This window comes from Agelaius tricolor, unplaced genomic scaffold (genome assembly GCF_023055355.1).
Source record: "Agelaius tricolor isolate 1412-34295 unplaced genomic scaffold, bAgeTri1.0.p SCAF_7, whole genome shotgun sequence".
Taxonomy (NCBI): Eukaryota; Metazoa; Chordata; class Aves; order Passeriformes; family Icteridae; genus Agelaius; species Agelaius tricolor.
Genome location: NW_027269267.1, coordinates 3,776,531 through 3,792,809, shown reverse-complemented (window position 1 = coordinate 3,792,809; position 16,279 = coordinate 3,776,531). Strand labels below are relative to the sequence as shown.

General features: G+C 44.6%; 1 protein-coding gene across 1 annotated transcript in view; it reads right to left on the bottom strand.

Annotated features, from left to right (window-relative positions):
* PCP4 (Purkinje cell protein 4) overlaps nucleotides 1-16,279 on the bottom strand; it is a 52,579-nt gene that overhangs the window by 36,113 nt on the left and 187 nt on the right. The gene's annotated exons all lie outside the window — the stretch shown is intronic.

Below are 16,279 nucleotides of genomic sequence, written 5' to 3'. Positions count from 1 at the left end.
TGGTTTTACAAAACACCAAAGACACATAATTAAAAATGTCTCCAAAAATCAAAGTGACTCCCAATTTGTCAGCAGAGGAAGTTCAAAAGACTTCTGCCATATGCTCCAAATCTCAGTAAGAAAAGAACAGGTTGGCTTTCCTGTTCAAGTCTCAGAGGCCAGTTAATGTGGTATGAAAATCTGTACTAAATTAGTCCCCAAGGCGAGCAAACTGAGGTCAAAAGTGAACTTTGAGCCACGAGGACATTTCAAGAAGAATGTTAAATTACTGCAGCAGCTTTTTGACTCATTCTTCTAGCCCCTGCTGCACCCCCAAGCCTAATTTTTGCCTTTAATCTTACATTCTGTTCTTGTCTTGAAATAGCCTGACCTTTTCAGCAATGCTTTTAATTAGCACCTCAGTGTTAGGGATTGCAGCCAGGTGTTGATTAGAGAATTTTTAGGGGCAGAAGGGTTGTTTGTTTTATGGTGAGCCACAGAAAAGTCCAAGATCAGGGACATGAAACTGCCAGAACGTTCTGACAAATGGGCCCTTCCAGATAATAACATCAAGTTGATGCTTCGCCTCAGTGCAGGGTCAACAAGGTACAAAAGGCTGAATCCCAGGAAAGCAGTGGCTGCAGATTTTCAACAGGATGTGTTTCTACATAAAAGAATGAAAAAAAAAAAAAAGATCCAAAAGTGGAATTAAAAGAATAGAAACAGGTGGAAAGTCTCAGTAAAGTGGACAGCAGAAAAAGTCAGCGTAGACTGACAAGGGGTGACACATATGAAAATTTATTTAGGATGTTCTGCATTGGCTAGGGGAGCAGCAGGGAAATTTGTGCATGTCCTAAGCTTTTCCTAAGCTTTGTTTTGATACTCTAAGGTGGAAAATACATGTTGGTACTAAGCAACACAAAAGGAAATACATGTTGGTACTAAGCAACACAAAAAAGCTGTGGCTTTGCCAGCACCGTGCCAAGCAAGCCTTCCCTCTGCATCACCACCCCTTCCCCATACAAAGATTTATCTTTAAGAAACATAAATTGAATCCAACTAAACTATTTCATAAGGACCATTTTTTTATAGTATTCTGCTTTAATTAAAAAAAAAACAAACCTCAGCTGTTTCAGCCTTAATATGAAAAAAGTACTGCAAAATAAATTTCAAAGATTTGTGGAGTTTATGATCTTTCTGCAATAAAAATGTCACTGAAAATATCTGCTTAGGGACTTGTGGTGTTTTTCAAGGAAGGAAAGCTTCCCAATCACAGCAGCATGATCAGGAGATACATCAGAATCTAAATAAAAATCCAGAATTTAAGTAGGGGAAAGAAGCAAGCAGCAGTATGACTTGAGATGAGTGGCTACACTTCAGAATTTGGGATTTCAATACGATTATTTAGGATAAGTTCTCCTTTACTGGAGATTTCTGTGTCACTACCTCTTTCTAACGTCATGTACCAACCTGAAACTGTGGCACTCAGCATTTCACACCCTGAAGTGTGAAAAACATTACTCTTAGCCACAACACAGTAATAATTTGGTTTAGAAATGGAGAAAGTAAATCACAATGCTTAAAAATAAAAAAAAATTAAGAGCAAGGAAAATTATCTTGCTGTGACAGAAAGATTTTGGTTTCTGAAGCTGCAAGGGATTCCAGTAAAGGGACTGGAATTTTAGCACCACTAAAAAGTATTTTTTGGAATTATATATCAGAAAGCATGGAAATGAACAGCTGGGAGAGATAAAGCACCCTGCTGGAGAGCCAGGCACAACTTCTATCATTTCACTCATTTCCTTCTAATTATTTCTTCTCCAAACTGGTCTGCAGCACAGACAGATGGCAAATCCCAAACCAACTCAGTGACGTACAGGTTCACTCACATCACTCACCTAAAGAACATCTGCAGCCAGGGCTGAAGAACCCCTGACAGGAGCTTGGATAAAGCAATAAAAATTGCACAAGACACTACACAAATAAACCCTCCTCACTCATCTACTTCTGCCTCCTTTACAAGTTCCTCCACTCTTCCACACATTTTTATAGATGTGGGCCTGAATATTTATGAGATGGAAGTGTCCTTCAAAGGCCACATTTAAGGGATTGCAGCAGGTACAGAACACCTAGCCAAGATTTGGTTGGAATGATGGATATATCTGATAACGTGTCTGTTACTTCTGTCTAACACATCATTGGGAGAGATCACAGACTGCATTTCCTGGGCAGCCTGACAGAAAGAAAAATTATTTATCAATTTATACTTCCTCACCTATGTATCCCCTCCTCCCTGCATGATTCTCTACTCCAAGGGAGTTTTCCACAGCCAGTTTTCTGTCTGTTTTCCTTTGCCAGGGCAGCACGATGTTGCCAGAGCAAGAGCACCAAAATCCATCTTTCCATACTGGCTGTCAAAGCTAAATGATCCCTGGCACTCTGACAACTCCTGTAATTATCCTCATGGGTCAGACAGTTTTCTACTTGACTGGGCTCCTGATTGTCCCTGATTTTATTAAGGCTTTCCTACAGCTATTTTAATAAATTAAAACTACGCAGGTGGGCTGAGATGAGCCAATGGGATTCTAACTGCAGTGGCTTCAAGCTGACAGAGGGACAGTGGATTTTTGGGACTTTTTTAGTCACTGAAGGGACGTAGTTATGCACATTGTCATCCTGGAAAGCACAGTATTATCTGTCCAAAATTAACAAGTCTCTGATAACTACAAATGGTGTTTGCAGTGTGGCCATTGCCCATGCAGAACACACATTTTTATTTACATGTCTACACAAAATACACACAGAGTGCTTCAGCACAGACCTGCTCACAGGCTTAGGGCATTTGATTCAATTTAGGGGGCTGTGATTTGTTCATTTCTGTCCAGACAGAACTTCTGGCTTGAGGTGAATGCTCAGAGTGTACACAGACAGCAGGAGGTCCTTCAGCACTGAGCACACTTTGAACCATGGAATGGTTTGGGTTGGAAGGGACCTTAAAGCCCACCCAGTGCCACACCTGCCATGGCAGGGACACCTCCCACTGCCCCAGGCTGCTCCAATTTCCCCAGTGTCCAACCTGGCCTTGGGCACTGCCAGGGATGCAGGGCTGGAATTCCATCCCAGCCCCTGCCCACCCTGCCAGGGAACAATTCCTCATTGCCAAGATCCCATCCAGCCCTGCCCTCTGGCACTGGCAGCCATTCCCTGGGTGCTGTCCCTGCATGCCCTGGAAATTGTCTCTCTCCAGCTTTCCTGGGGCTCCTGCAGGCCCTGCAAGGCCACCCTGAGCTCAGCCCAAAGCTTCTCCTGTGCAGGTGAACAATCCCAGCTGTGCCAGCCTTTCCTCCCAGCAGAGCTGCTCCATCCCTCTGCCCATCCTGGAGCCTCCTCTGGGCTCTCTGCAGCAGCTCCAGCTCCTCCCTGGGCTGGGCCCCAGGGCTGGAGGCAGATCCCAGGATAAATGAGGAGGCATCTGATGAAAATGGGCTGAGGGAATCACAGCCTGGGATAGAGGAACCTACTTACAGTGCTGGTTTTAAATATTCTAATAGCACAGCAAAGAACTTTAGCTGTGCCCCACTTTTGCCGATGCTGGGCTGTAATTTATAAATCAGCACAGTGAGAACCTGCTGATTTTGTATTCAGATTCCATATAATGTTGTAAACTGAATATTTACACCAACACCAAATGTAATCAACATAATTAGCACAAACAGTAGCTTGCTTAATATTTAGGTTATTAGCATATTTTGAATTAAAACATTATTTCTCCAAAGACATTGTAATCACAATTTTTTATTTTTTTTTCAGAGGCAGGGATTAATGGAATCTTTGAAGTTAATTTTGAAAGCAGCTGCAAGAATGTATTTCCCAAATCCTGTTAATTACCATGCCAGCCATGAGAAGTAATCCCTTTTTTTTTTTCCTGCAGGAAATGGGAGATTTGATCCAGCATGGTTTATTTACAGGGCTAACTCAGATATGGACAAGGAGCTGTCTTCAACTCAGCAGAATTACTTTTATGAGTGGAACTGGAACCTCGGTGTGGTGCTGTGGAATTTCCCTGAATTGCACGTTGGGTTTTGTTTAGCAAAGGGCAAAGAGAGTAAAATCAACTACAAAAAAACCTTCTCACACCACTTGCCAAAAAGTGACCTCATTTCTCACTTGGACATGGGTGATACAGCCCATACCCCCATTACACTGAGGTCTCCTCTTTTTCCACTTCCAAGGTGACCTAAGAGGAATATTTCAATTACATAAAAATTTATTAAGCTAGATGGCATAAATAAAAACTGACTGGTTTTATTTATCTTAAGGTGGTTTCTTCCTTTTTTTCCCTCCTATTATTTCTTATCTATTGGTAGCATCAGACCTGGCATTACAGTTCCAAAAAGGGCATTTTGGGGCAGGAAACCTGCCTTAAGAACTCCTACTTCCCATTAGAGCCCAATCCAGCCACACCTTCCCATCTCCAAGGCCCCATTTCTTTGGAAACAATTGTTTGCAAGGTCACACGGAAAATAGGAGCACTGAAATTATTCAAGTTAAAAATAACTCTTCAGCAGAGCTGTGTTGAAAATAATCATTGAAATGATCCAGCTAAAAAAAGAAATACATATTTCAACTGCTTCTGTTGATCATTTCAGTTGCATAGTTGATGTCTCTGATCCACAAACAGCTGTACCAGGGCAACCTAAATTATCAGCCTTGGTCCCCTGTGTGGGAAATACAGGCAGGGCACCTGATTGGGAACAAGAGAAAACCTTGGGGATTTGGAAACAGCATTTGGATACAGACAATATCCTGGGTATCCTTTCATATCAGCATCCCCCGCCAGGAAGAGTGTCCTAAGCCAATTAAGGGCTCAGAGTCCCTGCCTGGCATAATATAACTGATTATGGATAGTGGTTTTGTAGCAAAAAAATTCCTTTATATTTTATTCTTCCAAGCCCTTCTGAAGTTTTGGGTAATGCAATTTGCTGAGCTCTAAACCCAGCTGTAATTGAGTTAGAGGTTGTCTTCAAGGGCCAGCTTGGATTGTTCACAGCAAAAACCGGCGCTGACAAATTGCTTCATCTCTGATCATACTGGCTGTCATTAATTAAACAGGCTGCTTCTTCCCAGACTGCAAAAATTCTGGTGCTTGGTTTTAGGTTTTTTTGGTTGGTTTTTTTTTTTTTTTTTTTTTTTTTTTCTGTTGGCATGTTTTTATTTCCAACTGAACCATTAAAAAGCAAAAAAAAAAAAAATCTGTTCTTACTTCCCTGCTGTTTCCCTACATATTTCAGAGTTAAACAGGTATTATCACAGTCAGTTAGACTGCTCTAGTAACTGGGCCAGCCAGGATTTTCCAAAAATATTAATTATGGCAGTTTCAAGCCACCATTCAAAGGAACTTTCTGCCTTCAGCCTGGGGCAAAGCCTTTGATTTTCAAGACAAGGGCAAGACCAAGTGGCAGGGATGTTTCTGCATCATTTTGTCTACTGTTTCACCCTCCCCAGGGAGTCAGTCTGGTCCCAGAGAGGGGCTGGGAGCAGCCCCAGCTCTTGGGATTTCTGCTGCTCAGAGTGACCCCGAGAAAAAATGGAAAGTCTCTGTTCCCAGCCCAGCGCTCAAAGAAGGAGTCAGAGCTCTTCAGTTCTCGGTCTCAAGGTTGTTTATTGTATCTTATCTGTAAAATATTTTCTCCTGTCCAGCTGAGGTCCATTCAGCAAGACAGTCCAGGCACTTTGCCTGCCCCCAGGGCAGTGTTATGTCTTTATACTAAAAACTATGTGTACAATATTTACAGTTGCTTCCCAATACCTATCACCTATGTTAGACAGTGAGCTTCTACTCTAAACCAATCTCTAAGTGCCAACATCACAGCAGAAGATGGAGGCCAAGAAGAGGAAGGAGTTGTGGGAACCCAGGACACCCCTCTGGCTGTCCAGGATGGCCAAGACCCCTGCCAGGGGCTCAGAGACCCTGGCACAGAGCCCAAGATGCCCCTGTCGGTTTCATTATGACCCATGGAGCAAATTACCAACCTTAGATGAAGATCAGCAAGCCACAACAGTTTAGGTAGAATGATAGTGAATTTATCACAGGGTGGAAAAGTAGATTTTGGGGTTTCTAGAATGGGGGTTCAGGGGGCAAGATGGAGGAATCTGGGTGTGTCCAGCCTTTCTCCTTCTTATTCTTGGCCTCCATCTTCTGCTGTGATGTTGGCACTTACAGATTGGTTTAGAGTAGAAGCTCACTGTCTAACATAGGTGACAGGTATTGGAAAGTAATTGTAAATATTGTACACGTAGTTTTTAGTATAAAGACATAACCCTGCCCTGGGGCAGGCAGAGTGCCTGGAACTGTCCTGCCGGATGGACCTCGGCAGGGCAGGAGAAAATTTTTTACATATAAGATACAATAAACAACCTTGAGACTGAGAAATGAAAAGCCCAGACTCCTTCTACAAGCACCAGGCTGAGAAAAGAGACTTTTGAACTCTTCTCGGGGTCATCCTGACCAGCTAAAGAGCCCAACAGGAGAAAGGCTGGACACACCCAGATCCCTCCATCTTGCCCCCTGAACCCCCATTCTAAAAACCCCAAAATCTACTTTTTCACCCTGTGATAAATTCACTGTCATTCTACTTAAACTGTTGTGGCTTGCTGATCTTCATCTAAGTTTGGTAATTTGCTCCATGGGTCATAATCAAACCCAGAGGGGCATCCTGGGTTCTGTGCCAGGGTCTCTGAGCCCCTGGCAGGGGTCTTGGCTGCTCAGGACAGCCAGAGGGGTGTCCTGGGTTCTGACACCCATCTGCTGGGATGGCAGGAACTTCTCCAGGGTCACCCCAGCACCAGGGAATCTGTGGATGATGAGTGTGCCCAGCCTTGGCAGCACAGCCTTGCCCAGGGGGATGATACAAAGCTGGCACCCCTGGCTCTGTGCCACGGGCACATCCCTGCCAGGGGGACCCAGGATGGGCTGCTGGAGGTGCCCTTGACATGGGGCAGTGCTCAACAGGGGGTTTGTCCTGCATTGTTCCCATTTGAATGGGGAATGACCTGCTGAGAGCTTTAGAGGAGTTGCTTTGTTAAGGGGGGGATGTGGTTCAGAGCAGAGCTCTTGGCACTGGGAGGAAAAACCACAGCCAAGGGATTAGAAAGAAATCTGCCACAGAGAAAGGAAAATGGGCAGGGTGAGGCACAAGGTCACCTTGATGGCCACGAATCAGGGACAGAGATCAAATAAGCTCATATGTAGCAAGCAGGAGACAAGTCAGGTCACTGCCTCTGTCCACAAGATGGACAGAAAATTGGGATTTCCACAAATCAGAAGCTCTGAGGACGCTGCAGCTGCTCAGGGAAATTGCTGCTGAGATCCATTTCATTGCTAACAGCAGACAGAAGATAAAGCAATTTTCACAGAAAAGCTCTAAGAGTTCCCAAGGTCCCTGGCCCCAGCCAAGACAGACCAGGTTACCTGCCCTGAGCCTAAATCCATCCCTGTGAGGGTAGGGAGGCCCTGGCACTGGCTGGCTTGAGAATCTGTGGATGCCCCATCCCTGCAAGTGTCCAAGGACAAGTGGATGGGGCAGCCTGGGATAGTGAAAGCTGTCCCTGCCCAGGGCAGGTTGGAACAAGAAGATCTTTAAGGTCCTTTCCAACCCAAACCATTCTGTGATTCTATAAACTGTGTTTTCCAATTCAAGTTCAATGAAAACTTGCAAGTTTCTCCATGTAGCCCTCTTTCATTCTGTCTTCAGTCTCACATTATGAACCAGGCTCCATTCTGCACTTTGTGTCTTGCATATGAAATAAAAGAAAAAACATTTGTGCCTCATTCACACATGAACATGGCAGAACATCCTGCAATGCCATTAAAAATGGCCCTTAGGTGCTCCTACAAGAAAAGCCATGCATTTTGGTAATAGTCTCCCAAACTTATCCTGGGACTAGAGAGAAAATAGTTTCCTTAGAAGTTCCATGCAGAAAGCAGATTTAGATTCAGCTGTGCTGCCTGACACACTGCAGTCAGACAAAAACATCTATTAAAGACTTACATGGCATGACTGCAAAAGCTATTGCTAAAATTCAGGTAATTTTCAATTTGGGTTCTCTACAATTCACAATATTAAAGTAGAAGCTTTGCTACCAATGTTCCCACACCTGCAGACCATCCCCCAAGTCCAATTCCAGGACAGAAGAGCACAAAGCTTTTGATCCACAGAAGGAATACAAAGCAAAGCTCAGAACAAAAGCCCTGTGAGAAAGAGAGGATCTCCTGTAATCTATCCTGAGAGGTTCATTCAGCTTGCTTTGGGTGTTAGTGCTCTCCAGTAGCTTGCAAAATATGCTGAAGGAAAGAAGTGATAACTAGCCAAGTCTGACTGGCAAATTAAAATTGGCATCAAGCTGGCCTGCCTTAGGCATTTGGCTGCCCTGCTTAAACTGCAGCACATGTGTGCTGGCACATGCACTCCCCAATGTGCCAAGCCAACAATATGTTTGCTCTCTTCCAGGGGTGTGTATCTGTCAGCTCTGACTGCAGCAGTGAGAAGTGTGAAGCAGCCATGAAGCCACATGGCTCATTTTCCCCTCCATGTCATCTGCCTGCCCAGTCATCCTTCCTCCTCCTTCCTTCCCATCAACTTAATGTTTCTAATTTCTGCCAGTTGATCCTCTGACCTCATATTTTATAAGTACTCTTTTAGAATTCCAAGAAACAGATTTCCATGGCGTTCAGATTTCCTCCTGGAACACTACAATAAAAAGTTCAAATAAAAGTCATTATTCAGAGCATTTCCATTAATGTTAAAATTATGTGCTTTACAGTCAACATGCAGAGTATTCAGTATTTTAATACCAGAGTAATTTAATGCTGGCTATTGCAAAGAAAAGCTTTTTTCCTCCAAGGGAAAAAGAGAAAGAAAGAACCCCAAGAGAAAAAAGAACCCCATTTCTTGAAACATTAAGGCTAGAGAATGAAAATCACTACAATTCAAATGGAGAACACACTTGTGATTTTTGTAAGGGTTATTTTTCTGCCTCTGTACCCTCTCACCTAAACTTGGACTTCAGCCTTTTAAAATGAGTTCTCATATTGACCTAGGCATTGCACCCTGATACTCACCTGGCCAAACCAACCTCCCCCTACTGCTTGGGAAGGCAAACATTTCATGGGAAAATACTCTGATGTCTGTGAAAAGCACTCTCTGGTCTTCCTTCATGTCCTGAGTGTCACTAGAGAAAGGTCTAATATCCTCAAAACAATCACTTCTGTCCTCAGATCTATTAATTTTTGCTTCATCAGCTGTTACACACTTGCATTTTGGGAAAAGGCTGTTGAGTCATGGTACCTGCTGGGTAAGCAGGCTGGTTTTGTTGGTCACAGTGGGCACATGGAGATGCAAAATCATCCCCAGATATTAGCAGTGGGTGCTCTCAGCTTCCCAACACTCTGCCCAGGGATTTTGAAGGTGTGCAGACCCCAAGTCTTCATTTAAGATCTCTTCCACTCCCTGATTCACTCCAGGAGAGCTGGTGAACTCTCATCAAGCTGATTTAGCAGGACAGGGACTGGTCCCATTTCCAGGGTGAGCCCTGGTCAGAGCTGACTTGGGCATTTCTGAACTGTGCTCCATCATTCCCAGAAAAGGTGCACCCAAAATCCCTACAAATCCACCCACACCAGTGTGTGCAGCCAGCCAGGATCCCCAAAGGGATCTCTCCCTTTTACTTTCAGGGGACTCCTGTTGTGCAGTGATCCAAAATGAACCTCCACAGCCCTGCTGCTCACTCCTTCCAAGCTTAAACCATCATAAATTGATCACATTTCAGGTTTCTCTGGTTCTACTGCTGCAGCTTCCCACTTCTGCTGGCACCATTCAGTAGCTGTGGCCCCACAAGCCACCAAGAATCCAACTGGCAGCCAAGAAACACCAGGTGAGGCTGGTGACAAAGCAGCTCAGACCTTTCTGTCAGGCATTTGGACACTCAGAATCAAAGGTAAAGATATCAAATACACACCTCCAAGCTTCTTGGCAGAGCTAGAGTCTGTGCTCCCAAGATTTGATGCCTACCCAGTGCCACCCTTCTCAGCAGCTCATTGCCTCAGCCCAGGGATCTCTGAGGTCTCCAAGGTCAGACGGAAGGACACCAGATTGCGCAAGTTTTTGTACTTTCTTCTTTTTCCTTTTGCTTCTTACTTTCATCTCTCACAAAAGAGCTCTCTAACATCATCCTGTCTACTGTTACAGCACTCACAGTGTCAGCTACACCACTGGTTAAGGTCATATTTCATGCACTCTACACTAAGGTGAGAATGCAAGAACATTCAGTGTCTATAATGTAAGACTTTCTCTTGAAGAGGAAAGACAGTTCAGCTGTAACTAATATTCAAGTCATGTAGGCAGACAATTTTCATTTCTTCTCTGACTAAACTTGTGCTTCTCCCTCCAAATTCCATGTTAGTGCATAAATAAGGCTTTATCCCTCTTGGTATGAATTGATGAGGTGAGACAGCACCAGCCAAAGCCCTGCTCTGTGTGACACTTGCCCAATTTACCTCTAAGTAGACTTAGAGGAAGCAGACATGGAGAGTGGGGATAAACTGTGACCCCAAATCCTGGCCTTTATACTATTTCACAACTGATTTCCTTCGCCGTTGCTTGCCATTTATTTTCCTAACAAGACTAATGTTTATAGTCTGTCTTCCACCTCTTTCTTTTTATAAGAGAACTAGAGATTGGTTTTCTGAATTAAAATTAGAGGACAAAGTTAAAAAAGGATTATTTATGAGTTGACCTAGTTTATAGGTATCTAGCATATTTTTTGATCTATTTAGGAACCCAATACCCAAACAACTGAAGAAACAGAAGAAGTTTCCTTAGAAAGAGGGGGAATGTATGTTTTTCATCTTCATGAGAAGACCCTGTGCCTTGCAGAGTACCTGCTCCATGGCTCAGGGAATTCAGGGTTCTGTTGCCAAGTGAGAGGCTGAAGGAAGGAATTGCTTTCCCCCATCCTCTTCAGCCACTGGGGTGTCTCAGGATTGGCACACCCAGTGTTCAGCCCACTCTGTTACAAGCTCTTCCATAGCAGAGTTAGAGGTAAAACATGCAAACACATTTTCCAAGCCGTTCCTACAAAAAAAAACTGAGACAGACAAGAGCAAATGGCAGTTTGGAAATCAATATTTTATTCAAATTAAAGAAACAAAACACAACAACAAAAAACCCAGAAACCTTTAATGGAAATGCCACTGCTGTTCTTGCTGAAGTTAAATGCTATTTCACAATTCATCACTAGCATGATCTAGATAATGTAATAACTGTCGGATGATGACTCCTATAAGCTTGCCAATTCATTACAAATTTAGGGATATTGGACAGGAAACTAATATTCCTTTGCAGCCTGAAATTATATTGTACTCTCAAGTCCTGCAGCATGAAGGTTGGAGTAAGTTACTCTTTTACAAGGAAACATGATATCAAAGCACACTATTAAAGCTAAATGTCCTTTTTTAATCTGTTGCCTGAATCTGTTGGCATTCTACACATGGCAAGAAAACCCGTGAGCTTCTGCCAGTGTCATCAAATTAAGATCAATTTCCAACATCACTTCTAAGTGCTATTTTAGAAGATGCTTGATCCCACTGAAACCACACTGATGGAAAGAGTAGGCAAAGTGACAGATGTAAAACTTATTGTTCTCCCTTCTTCCTCCTCTTTTGAGCTGCAATTTACCACTCAGCTAATAAATAGATGTGAGTTAAAATTAAAAACTGATGTTCATGTGCTTATTGATCCCACCCCCATCCTGGAACAGCTGCAGAATTTCCTCCTCCTCTCTGCCATGTTCTTGCTGGGGTTTTTAGAGCTGCACAGTTTTGTACCTACTGTGGGTATGATAAGGCAAATAATTAACAATTGGGGTCGTGGCAATATCAGAAAAATGCAACCAGAAGGGCCCCCCTAAGGTGAGGGGCTAGCTCAGATACCCAGCAGGACTGGAAATACCAGAGCAGAGAACAAGAGCTCCTCTAAACAAATATGGTGTGTTCTTCCCTTAAAACAGCAGTTCTCTGATTTGGTGCCATCAGGATTATGGTTGTGTAATCCTCCCTTGTGTTTATGTTTGTGTTTATGATGCTGAATACCATTTCAATGGAATGGTTTCAAGGGAATTCAGGAGAGCAAGCCAGGAAAGAACCCCAGTTTTACCATTTAACCACCTGAAGCAGACACAGTTTCAACCAAAACCCTCCACTTACACCCAATATCTCACACATTGCCTGTCCTTCTCCAACAGCCTCCTGCTGAACACTCCTGTCCAGAGGGACAGGGATATGCTTCAGGCTCTCCCTCAAGAAAAGGACACTCTCTCTGGGCAGTGGGACACACCCAAACCATGGAGCATCACTTGTTTGGAAGGCTGCCTTGCTGATGGGTGTGCTACAGACACACCTCAGGCACTGGTGAAGCTCCTTTTTCAGAAGAACATTTGTGACCCCAGAGTTATCCCTGCACCTCTGCTGAGCTGCCTGCTTGGACACCTCCTCCCAGTGAGGGTGGTCTGAGCCCCAAAGCAAAGATTCAGCTCTTGAGGCTGCAGAGCAGAGCTGCATGAGCAGCTCATCCCCCAGGAACACCCTGCACCCCCCAATTACATAGAGGGCACACAAACATGATCCTTTTGAAGGTGGGCTGCACAGCAGGGCCTGCAGGATTCCAAAGCCACCCTAAGGCAAAGGGAAAGGGCCTGGTGCAGCTCCAAGAAGCAAAAATTTAGTGTTATTTGCTTTCAAAGCCTGACCAAAAATTCTGCATTTACACAGAGATCAAGTGTCCAGCTCTTTACCTTCCCAACTAAGAGAGTCAGACCCTTAGAGCTCTCTGAATTTCATGTGCCTGGTTGTTTGACACCTGTTTCCACAGAAAAGCCAGAATACTCCTGTCTGGTCAGCAGGCTGATGCTCAAAGATAAAAGGCTGCTGGCTCAAAGTGCACCCCACTCACAGTGTGCACATCAGCACCCTGGCAATCAGTGCTGTACTTCACTCACGTTGCACAAGGCTCTTCCAGGGCATGTTCTTCAATCATAGGTGCCTCAGGCAATCAAAAAGAGATTTCCCAAATGGCTCTCCTAAAGTTACACACCTAAATAAGATGTATTAAATCTGAGATTGTCCCCTACACCAGCAGCACCACTCTGACCCTTTTAAAAAAGGAACTAAATGCATCCAAGGCAATCTCTGCTGGAGACTCCTCATCCCTGAGCCACTGGAGCAGCACCCAGGGCTGTGAGACCACACTGTTCAAGTGCTCTCCTTCCTAAGGCCAGAGCTGATTCCTGATGACAACCACGAACATTCCACACAGAAGGCAGGAGTGAACATCATAAAAGTGTCTGTGTGATTGAATGCTCCTTGTGAAGCCTCGTGGCAGGGGAGTAGCAGGACCCAACATCATCTGCAACGTGTCAGGGTAGTTAAAGGAGTGACCAGGTGACAGGATTCCCTGTGTGAATGGAGTCTGTGCCAGATGGGAGCCCAGAGGCTGTGAATAAAGATCTGGCACTGGTCTGTGGGCACATTCCCCCACTTGAGCCTGTGTGACTGGAGATCTTTAATGGAAGCCAGGCTGCCTCTCATGGCTGCTCCCTGACAGCAGCTGATCCTTTTCAGCACAGCTCCCCTCTCCAGGCTCATTAAAAACGACAGAGAACAGCCACAGACCTACAGAAAAGGCTCCCCAGATATCTGGGGACAGACTTTCACAGCTAAAGATGCATTTCAATGCACACTGATATTCCCAAGGAATTCCCATCCAGCTAAGGGACATATCTGCCACCAAACCAGGCAGCAGGAAGCATAAATCACATTTTTCAAAGCCCCTAGGTCAACTCTTACACCTCACATTCCCAATGGCTACTTACAGGGCCAGACTTCTGCCCAGCAGAAGGAACTCATTAAACACATTTTCAGACAAATACTGCAGAGAAAGGAATGTCATGTTCTTCCTACAGGCAAGGTCCTTATCCTTCCTGAAAAAATATAATCTAGCTGCTAGAAAATAGAAATGTACTACAGGCAGATGAATAACTGCTTCCTTTTCAGCTTTCTTCTCCAGGAGATTGGTGACCACAGAATGGTTTGGCTTAGAAGGGACCTTAAAGATCATCTTGTTCCAGCCCTTGCCATGGGCAGGGACACCTCCCACTATCCCAGGCTGCTCAGATCCACATCCAACCTCTCCTTGAGCACTTCCAGGGATCCAGGGGCAGCCACAGGTGCTCCTCACAACCTGTTGAAGAGCCTGACCACACTCATGAATCACCCCAATCACTGCCCATATAAACAGGAAAGAAGTTAAATTCACTTGAAGCATAAAATGAGAATTCATGCAAAGTCTCAGGAAATAACTCAGGGAGATGAAAGCTCTTCTCAGAGATTTCTGGGACCACATTTCCAGGGCTGCTCAGATCCAGGCAATTGGTAACAGAAAGCAAGAAAAAACACCATCCCACCCTCCAACACTGATCTATGTGGGATAATCTAGTGAAGGCTCTAATTGAGCCTCTTTTCAATCACCTCATCCATAGATTTATTTTTTTTTTACCAGATTAAGCCAAAAATAAAAATATCTTTCAACTGCAGCATTGCAAGCTAAAACCACTGAGACCCCCCCACCCCAACACAGCAAACAGTTATCCAAGAGCTTCCCTTCTGCTCAGGGTATTTTTTTGCCTCATTTTTTAAACAATCTTTTGCAGTGAGATGGTTTGGGGTGGTGTAGTTGCTCTCCTCTGCCTTTTGGGGAAGAGCTGACAGCAAGGAACAGCAGGGAGGCTTTTCTTCACTGGAGCTGAGGGTGATTAACTCCCCAATGTTGTCAGGGGAATGACAGCAGCACCGAAGACAGCGAGTGCAGTGCTCAGTGGCACAGGCACAGGACACAGCTCTGCACCAGGGAAACATCTCCCAGCTCCAGGGGTTTGCTCTGTCAGGCACAAATAAATGCACTGGCAATAAAGAACCCCTGTGCTGGTAGCAGGGAGGATCTTTACCTTCACCGAGTCTCTTCAAATCCAAAAGGCAATCAGCCTAATTCAAATTATGAAAGGTAATTACTGAGCAAATACAGCCAGCAGAAAGCTGGGACAAGAAAGCCTCATATAGTTATAGCAGCACCACCCAAGCATCAGTCCTCTCCATAAGATTTCCCCCCAAATTATAAATTTAAAGTAAATTTTAGTGCTGCTGCATCTTACAGCACACTTCAGCCAACCTGGGCAGCAAAGTCACCGTGGCTGAAACAAAAAAAAAAAAAAAAAGGCAACAAAACCCCAAACCAACACTGCAGGAACTCCAGCCAGGTGACAGAAATACAGGCAGCAGCAGAGGAGAGGATTCTCATGAAGAGATTCCTGTGCCTGATCCCTGCAGGCAGCAGAGATGAGGAATTCCTCTGCTCTCCCCACCTGGCATGACCTGAAAGCCAAAACGTGAGCTGCTCCTCACAAATCCCTGCACCACAGCCCAGGCTGCTCCTGCTTTTCATCTCTGCTTTACACCTCCAGGGCTGAGTGTAACACCTGCACAGCAAACAGTCACAGCTTATCCCGTGTCGCTCTCAATTTTGCTTCTAAAAAAGGAAAATCCCATTTGTTAATGGAGTAGCAGGTGTTTTGTAACAAACAGCCTCCAAAAATAGGTGCTGGGTTACAGGTACCTCTGCTGATTCCCAAAGAATGGGCTGAGCTGGAGAATGTGGGATCTCTCAGCTGAACCTAGGGAGTTATTCTGTCTTACAATACATTTAACTAAGAAATTTTCTAGTCTGAACTTTTCCACTGCAAAGAAAAAAAAAAGGCAAGCAAAACCCCCACAAGTGCAAAATTCCAGCTTATTTATTTACAAGGGTACAAGTGATCCTTACACGTTTGGCACTATTTACATTTTTTCGCCTCGATTGTAATCCCTCTCAGGACGCTACTTACAAAGTTTACATCAGCACCCAACCAAAACCAGAGCGTTTTTTTCCATGAGCTCCATTAGCAACTTTCCCACAACTTAACTAAACCCTCTTTCTTCCACAGGAAAGCGCTGGGTAGGTAGGAGAAATTCTCCCGGATTTATAATTAAGACTCCAAAGGACAAACCCGCACCTTACCTCACGCTCCGCAGGTGCGCACACACACCTGAGGGGATGCGCTGAACAGGAGATGCTGAGACCCCCTCAGGGGACCTCCGCAGCGCTCCCTCCCCAGCTGCCCGCACTGTCGTGACACTGACCCTCCGTCCTGCCCT